Below are 9,975 nucleotides of genomic sequence, written 5' to 3' on the forward strand. Positions count from 1 at the left end.
GGGGGTCGCCTCTACTTCCGAAGCAAGGTAGTCGGCTCTAAGTCCTGCGTTTAACACCCTTGACTTCAGCCGTACTCACCCTGTGCAAGATCTTGCAGAACTTGATCATCCGCAGCGCATGCATACATTTTTTCGTTAATTGCATATGAAGACATTCAAAACATATTTTTATATTGACTTTTATGGTTCAATTTTTAAAATAACGATATTTTGAAGCCATTTCACCATTCTGTTGAAAGTGCGTACATGCGAACTACTTTGTTTACGTTTTCCAAGTTGCCGACCGCCTGCCTGCAAACCTAGCTTACCGGTATGATTATGAAGTTTACTTTAAACAAAATAAATAACGTGTTTGGAATTATTGTCTATTAGAGAATTTAATTGTATAGATGCTTTGTCTGGCTTTTAGTGTACCATTAAATATAATCCTCGTTTCTGGATACATTGTAGCAATAACTACCAGAAAATAAAAAAGGGGGAGTGGCATTTTGCACAAACTTTTAGCGTCTTTCTCATTGAAATATATATAATGTACAGGAGTTTGTTATCTAACAATAACGGTGAGATAGAGAAGAAAAGACAAAAACTCTACTGTAAAAGTAACTATAGTATCATTCACCTTGATAAGTGCAACATTCTCAGTGTAACTCAAAAAACGCAAACCTTTAGACTTTACTTATCAATACACAATCACTCAGTCCATATATTTCATTCTGGTTAATATATCCTTGTATTGACCTCATTCAAAGGCTATCTTTGTATAATAGTAATTGATAATATATACATGTAAAAAAAAATCCATATTTGTATATTGTTTTTAACAAGTGTAACTAAAGTTGATTTATTTTTGGTTTAAAGATATGGAGTTGAGAGGTCTGTCGGTTAAGTTAAAACCAAAACAGGAGGACGCTGTAAACCACATCCTACAGGGGAGGGATGTTATATGTAATTTGCCAGATGTCTATAGTAAAAGCATGATTTTTCATGTCCTACCAGGTACATATTATGATATAGGTATAAGAATGTGGTTTGAATGGCATTGAGACACTGCACAGAAAGCTATAAAGGGCACCATACATTATAACAAGTTATACGCCATTTAAACCGGAAAACCAACAGTTTATATTGAATCAAAAAATATTTATGAACCACATCAACAAAATAGATGCAGACAGCCGCAAAATATCAGAAATGTATTAATATGCTCCAACCTTCACTTAAACTGAAGCAATAGTGTAAAATACCAATTTGAGAGAGCTTGCTTGATCTTATTTTCAAGTGTTAAACAGATGCATAAGTATGTACTTGTATGCAATTTGCATGCTCCTGACACAGGTTGATGATGAAATTGATAGTTTTATAGGAATTTTAGAAATCAACCTCCCACTAGTGTTAATGCAATGTTCAATTTTTTTAAGAATGAGGTAAAATATATATGTCTTATTTCATTTTCAATACATTTGTCAATTGCTTATAACTTTCCAAAAATATCATATGTGAGTCATTGTGTTATGTATACATAGCTTCTTAAACAAGAGAAGAGTGCCTTCAATGTGTTGGTTGTGTGTCCTCTAACAGCACTTATGGAGGACCAATTAGAAAGATTAAAGGCAAAACAAATAAAGGCCATATTATTAAATATTCTATTTTCTGGCAATCAGCATCTGTTAATTTAAGTCAAGCTTGTAGTTCAACTTTTTTCAATATCAATAACTTTATTTAACCTTGATTTTTTTTAAATGGTTCAATAACTGTACTGAAATAAGCAGGTCTTCATGTATTTTCATCCAGAAACACTGATATCTACTAACATCTAATGTGTATATTACATAGAATTTGCTTATATCAAATTACCTATATATACTAAATTATAAATTTTGGATATGACATTGAGTAGTTTATGGAAGTGTTTTATTTGAAGAAACCACAGGCTTATCATGATTGTGCTCATGGTTCCTTATAAGATCCAAATAATGTAAACATTTACTTATTTGTACTTTTTTGTAACATTTGTACCCAGACTACCTTTAAAGCATACAACATTTACTGCAACATTATATTTTGAAGTAAACCCTTAAATTTGATAAAAATATTATTTTTTCGTATAATTTTTTTTGCCTAGAAAATTGGGCTAGTATTAGTAGGACAATCTTTCGATTCATATGCAAAAAACAATTGTAAGAAGCTCACGAGTAATTTAAAACTACACTTTCTATTGCAACCAATCTCAGACATCATAATCAATAGAACAAATTCTTACTGGCATAATATCTTTTGATTCTGAAAATAGTGAAAACCATGCAATCCTTATCTCCCGAATTATTATAACATGTCAAATTCTACATTATACATGTGCATGTTCAAGTCAGGAACCTGTTATGTAAAATTAGAGTTGTCTTTCATTATAGCCTGTTGATATATTTATTTTTCATCATGTCATTGACATACTATTTCGGATTTTTCACATTCTGTTTTCTTATAATACAGGTCTGTTAGTTTTGCTTATTCCAGAGAATGGTATGTAGATGTGACAATATGTGTTTATATGCAAATATTTTTTCTTTGGTCTATAATTGTCTCAGTTTCTAAAATGCATTATATAATTGTATTGTTTTCTTTTCAATCATATTTATAGACATTGAGCTGATACTTGTACATTGTTTTATAAAATGGTGTTGCAGATCACATACAAGTATCTTAAGGCTGACCTACTTATGACAGGTATTTTTGTAAAAGGCCTTCTAATGACATCAGAACTAATTACAAACATTTAATTTACATTTCATTTTATTTCATAAAATATACGAGCATCAACTTGAGTAAGTTACAAAAAATGTAAGTATCAAAAATAATATTTATTTTTAGAATAGCTTTGTTACTTTTATACATTGTTTGGCTAAACTAATTTTATCCTTTAACACAACACAAATATATTCAAAATTTCTGCTAAGTATGTAATAAAATATGTCTTCCATAATCAATTACCCATTAAACATTACATCATATGAATCGTTCATCTAGTACCCAGCATTTTTTGCCGAATGTAGCACACCCAAAACATTGTTTTACATCTCTCACTAATAATAAAGCTTACATTACTACATCATAAAAATAACATAGTTCAACAAGTGCCCAGCATCTTTTGACTCATTTATCAAAGCCAAAACATTGTTTTAACATATCTCACTAATAACAAACCTTACATTACTACATCAATTAAGTACTCAGCACTTTTTTGCTCATTTAAATCATTGCGGAACTGTATACTAAGATTCATCTTTAATCATAAAAATAACATAGTTCAACAAGTGCCCAGCATCTTTTGACTAATTTATCAAAGCCAAAACATTGTTTTAACATATCTCACTAATAACAAACCTTACATTACTACATCTATTAAGTGCTCAGCACCTTTTTGCTCATTTCAATCATTGCGGAAATCTATACTAAGATTCATCTTTAATCATAAAAATAACATAGTTCAACAAGTGCCCAGCATCTTTTGACTAATTTATCAAAGCCAAAACATTGTTTTAACATATCTCACTAATAACAAACCTTACATTACTACATCAATTAAGTGCTCAGCACCTTTTTGCTCATTTCAATCATTGCATAAAAATGACATAGTTCAACAAGTGCCCAGTATCTTTTGACTAATTTAGCACAGCAAAAACATTGTTTTACATCTCTCACTAATAATAAAGCTTACATTACTACAATAATTAAGTGTTCAGCACCTTTTTGCTCATTTAAAGTTTTAAAGATTTGTCTACTAACATTAACTACTAATCCTAAAAAATAACAAATTAAATCAGTTGCATAGGTTATTTTAAAAGACTTAAAACTAATGAACATTTGTTTACAAAAATTTATCATTAAATATAAAATAACAATTTAAGTACATAAAGTGCTCTGCACCATTTTTATCATTTCATTGTGTATAACATATAAAGTATCTACAAACATTTAATGAATGGCTATTATTTATTTTGAATTTTTTGAACCATAAAACTAATTTTTGACTCTTCACATTGAATAATCCGCGAAGCTGATTATGTAAAATGTGAAGAGTCAAAAATAAGTTTTATGGTTCAATAAAATCAAAATAAACTATTTCTATCAAAAATAAGGCTCAAAGAACTTTTCATATTATTTATATTAACAATAACAATGTACACAGAAGTATGCGTATGAATATCATTGAAAATAAAACTAATAATTTTAACCAATCAGAAGACAGTAAATACACCAAATTTATTTATTCATATATAAACAATTACAAATATTAAAGTCATAAAGTCAATTAAAAGCATTGGGCAAATTGACACAAACTGTTATTTATTTCAGTGTATAGCACATTACAGATTTTTGTTTTTACAAATTATGTATAATCAGCAATATTACAAATAAAAAGCTGTATCAATAAATTGTCTTGAAAAAAATCTCTTCTTTATTTATTAAGTGGTATTACTGAAGGAATATATACCAACTTGATAATCAATTTAAAAATAAGGAGACTATTTATTTTCATTGCCAATGAGAATTCACCAATCCTTGCACTAAAGTTGAAACAATAGACAGTTAATGAACTGAGTAAAATATATTTCAGTAACACAAGTATATATATTACAATATCAAATGTAACATCATGTAACACCATCACAGAGTAAAAGAAAAGTATCACATTACTTTTTGTATGAATGCCAACCAGACAACCATGTATTAGAGACCATGGTTGTAATAAAATTTTACTGAGGTTTGTTATAAGCCTGATTTAATGTTAGAAGGAAATTTATGATATCTAGATTAAAAAAGAAAAAATAATTTTGACATATTATGGAGTATCTTAGCATATTAATGCCATACTTAACACTTTACATCAATATTTCCTGTAATCAGATAAGACAGAAAAATTGTAACTGTAGCCAACATTAACTAAAAATAACATAAAAATCTAGTAAAATACATGTATAGATTTTGAAATAGTATTCCTGTGTATTAAATACAGGGCTCATATAAAAACAAACGAGCATAGAAAAATATAGACATCACAGGACGAGATGTGCTTCATCATCTTTCTCATGTTTTGAATCAGAATCATTATCTTCAAAAACAGGATAACCAAATTTTACTCTGTCAATAATATTATTTATACAATTGTGGTAAACAACATCATTTCTTTGGCAAAATGGTGTCAAAGATTTTTTCCTGATAACTTCCATATTTCTGTTTACTGTATAATTAAAAGGCTTTAATTCCCCAAGTTTGGTGCGAATGATATGCTCATCCTCAGTACATACAGACTTTGTATAGGAAGTAGTTTTCCTTTTTTTTACCATTTGATTTGTCAAAATTATCTATTATTGAAGCTAGTATATTACTGGCGTTTTTAGTTCTCGAAATTGCCTCATTTAACTTGTTAGCACCTAACTGTTTAATTAAATCTCACTGAAGTCTAACATGATGCTCCTGTACAAGTCAGCCTCAATATTGTTACATGTACCACCTTTTACGTTGACAAAACTGCCTTCTAATATACGTAATTTATTCAAAGGTGAGGAGAAAATTCAAACTTTAAAATATAATCAACACATGCTGCCATATACTTGGACAGGCAAGAGTGGGAATAGAAAAATGAAATGTTATAAGATAAATTTGGGATAACTCTACAAATGTCTCCCTCTTTTGCTGTGTCTTCCATTTGAAAAAATTGTAATCCCCATAAACATAATTTATAACAATAATTAATCAATTCATCTGTATAATTGACCATGTTCTCAGATGGGATATACTCATAATACTTCAAAAAAGATTCCAAAATTTCCTGTAGAAACATTACTTTATTAATTTCAGAGGCAGATGAAATGTTATCTGGAATAATAATATTAGAAGGGGAGGTGTTGTCATATAAAAAAAACGACAAAAACTGCTCAACAATGAGCCCCTTAACTACATTTTTTTTTATTTAAATCTGCATCACCCTGGAAATTGGACTTGACCTTTCCAGTCACATCTGTTCTCAGCAATGTTTTAAAACAGGCCAACATGCCTTGCTCTCTTGATGACTTTGTATAACTTCCGATAAACAGATCTAGATAATCGCTTATAATGGATATGAAACTAGAGGCTCTAAAGAGCCTGTGTCGCTCACCTTGGTATATGTGAATTAAACACAGGAAGCAGACAGTTCATGACAAAATTGTGTTAAGGTGATTGTGATGTGTTTGTACATCTTACTTTACTGAACATTCTTGCTGCTTACAATTATATCTGTATATAATAAACTTGTCCGTGTAGTTTCAGTGAAAAATGTTAGTAAAAATTTACAAATTTTATGAAAATTGTTAAAAATTGATTATAGAGGACAATAACTTCTTAGGGAGTCAATTGACCATTTTGGTCATTTTGACTTATTTTTGAGTCTTAAATTGCTGTACATTATTGCTGTTTACAGTTTATCTCTATCTATAATAATATTCAAGATAATAACCCAAAACAGCAAAATTTCCTTAAAATTACCAATTATGGGGCAGCAACCTAACAACGAGTTGTCCGATTCATCTAAAAATTTCAGGGCAGATAGATATTGACCAGATAAACAATTTTACCAATTGACAGATTTGCTCTGAATGCTTTGGTTTTTGAGTTATAAGCCAAAAACTGCATTTTACCCCTATGTTCTATCTTTAACCGTAGCGGCCATCTTGGTTGGTAAGCCCGGTCATAAAACACAATTTTTAAACTAGTTAGCCTAATAATGATTCTGGCTATGTTTGGTAAAATTTGGCCTAGTAGTTTCCGAGAAGATTTTTGTAAAAGTTAACTACGATTTACGAAAAATGGTTAAAAACGGGACTATAAAGGGCAATAACTCATAAAGGGGTCAACTGACCATTTTGGTTCTCTGACTTATTTGTAAATCTTACTTTACTGAACATTTTTGCTGTTTACAGTTTATCTCTATCCATAATAATATTCAAGATAATATCCAAAAACAGCAAAATTTCCTTAAAATTACCAATTTAAGCGCAGCAACCCAACAACGAGTTGTCCCATTCATCTTAAAATTACAGGGCAGATATATCTTGACCAGATAAACAATTTTACCCATTGTCAGATTTGCTCTAAATGCTTTGGTTTTTGAGTAATAACCAAAAACTGCATTTAACCTCCATGTTCTATTTTTTTTTTTTTTTTAAGACATATAAACGTTTTATTTCTAAATATTTCCTGTGTACAATTACCTTAGTCGTCCAGGATCAGGCTAAGGGTCCATGTTTACAAAAAGAAACCATCTATCCAGGGGAAATAGAAGGCAATAAAAAAAAGTTTTCCATTTTTAACCTTGGAATACATTTAGTGTAAAAAATATAATATCCATATAATGTTAGAAGCATCTAACAGTTCTACACTTTAATTTCAAAATAGTAAGTAAATAATTATAAGATACCCACATAAAAGATGTGCATTTACTACAATAACCATGATAGGCTAATACCTTTTTTAATCATTTGTTTTTGATACAATCATTATTCTAATACTATAAACCATAAAAAAAAATGTACTTTGGCTGAAGCTGTATTATACTATATAAAATGTCTAAATTTTCATAATTACAGACTCCAATTTTGTCTTATCAATGATATCAACGCCTTTCAAAAGAAGAACAAATTTTAGATTATACTAGAACACACCCGTGATATCCCGGGTTCGTGACTAAATTAAAGTATATAACTATGCGCAAGCCTTATTTAATTATTAGTATTGTCATTTGATAAAGTCATGGCGATTATAAGATACACAGTTTTCTCTGCTTTCAAATCTTTCTGTTTGAACCCATCGAACTTGAACTTATCATTTATTGGTAATATTAATTATTTGGAAAACAAAAGGTCCTGGAATGGAGTATTTTTTAATCAACAGCATTGTCCTATATTAGTTATAAATAAAGTTGAATTCTTTGATTCGCTGTTTGACAAATTAGTTTACATGTTTAATGTTATATTTGTAATTCTCATCGGTTTTTGTCAAATGTGTTGACGTCTTTTTATTATATTTAGGTGTTACGGATAGAAAAATTAATCACCGCCTTTATTAATTATATTTAATTGTGTACGATTAATTACGTTTGAAGTTGGATTCATAACAAACTGAACATATATATATATATTACAGTTAATTGCTATTAATAAGTAATGCAATATGCATTTTGTTTTAATGAATTATCAGTATTTAGATCTAATATAATCTTAAAGCAATCCTAATTCTATCTCACTTTTGAATTATAGTTTTTCATGTGTGACGTCATGCTGTTTCTAAATTTCATAAATTTAAATGTGGCATAACGTTTGCCTTTTCGCCATCGTATGTGCCGTCATTTTTTTTTTAATTGCGTTGACGCCTTGACTGATTCGGGTGTGTCTATGCTGTATTGAACATGGCATCATGTATTCGGGTTTAGTTTTCTTGTAATAAGTTAATACTTCAGTTTCATTATGAATATATTTTTCACATTCATTTGTTAAAATTTACTGTTTGCAATAGCATGAATCGTTCTATATAATAGTGTTCTTATCCCGGGCATAAAAACAATGCCGTATTTGGCAAAACCTTTTCAACTTTTGATCTTCAGTGCTGTACAGCTTTGTACTTTTTTCACTTTCGATCTTTTATATCTGGGCGTTATGTATTAGGGTTTAGTTTTCTGTAATTAGTTAATACTTCAGTTTCATTATGTATATCTCTTTCATATTCATTTGATAAAATTGACTGTTTGCAATAGCATGAATTGTTCTATATAATAAGAATGTTCTTATCCCGGACATACAAACAATGCCGTATTTGGCAAAACCTTTTCAACTTTTGATCTTCAGTGCTGTACAACTTTGTATTTTTTTCACTTTCGATCTTTGTTATCTATTAATCATGCTTTTCTTTGTCTAATATGTTCTCCTTTTTATTTGTATTGTAGTCCTGTAATATTATGTTGTCATTTCAATGTTATATTTAACTTTGCCATTAAAGTGCGAGGTTTGGCATGCCATAAAACCAGGTTCAACCCACCACTTTTATTCCCCTTTAAAAGTGTCCTGTACCAAGTCAGGAAGATGGCCATTGTTATAATATTGTTCGTTTCTGTGTGTGTTGCATTTTAACGTTGAGTCGTTTGTGTTTTATCTTATTTTGAAGATATTGAGATAAGACGTGGTACGGTACTTGTCTATCCCAAATTCATGTATTTGGTTTTGATGTTATATTTGTTATTCTCGTGGTGTTTTGTCTGTTGCTTGGTCCGTTTCTTTGTGTGTTGCGTTTCGGTGTTGTGTCGTTGTTCTCCTGTTATATTTAATGCGTTTCCCTCGGTTTTTGTTTGTTACCCCGATTTTGTTTTTTGTCCATGGATTTATGAGTTTTGAACAGCGGTATACTACTGTTGCCTTTATTTACGTCATGTCCGTTAACAAATTGAAAACTGTACCTATACGCCTTATTTTTAGTCCAGATTTTTAGTATTCGTATTGTTATCTTAAAAAGTCTTACTGATTAAAATACTACAATAGTTAACAATTTGACAATTAAGTAGTGTCAACCCTGTGGTTATGACCCGTGTAATACTATATGGCATATTAATCCTGAATACACCGTTTGGTGGTGCGCCTGTCAGATGCGGAACGAACAGATAAGGTAATCGGTAACAGGTGAATATACTTTTGGTATCGGTATCGGACTCGACCCGGAACTTCTTAATTATTGGCAATATTAATGACGTGGTAAACGAAAGGGCCTGGAGTGGTGTAATTTTCAATCTACACCTTTGTACTATATTAGTTATATATAAAGTTGAATTCTTTGATTCGTCGTTTTCACATGATGACGGCTGACAAATTGGACCTCGTAATTTTAGTATTATAGATTTCAAGTTTTGTTTCCAGATTTTATAAATATCTTGTGGTGTTTTATGCGTTTTATTAA

Source organism: Mytilus trossulus, chromosome 1, assembly GCF_036588685.1.
Source record: "Mytilus trossulus isolate FHL-02 chromosome 1, PNRI_Mtr1.1.1.hap1, whole genome shotgun sequence".
Lineage (NCBI taxonomy): Eukaryota > Metazoa > Mollusca > Bivalvia > Mytilida > Mytilidae > Mytilus > Mytilus trossulus.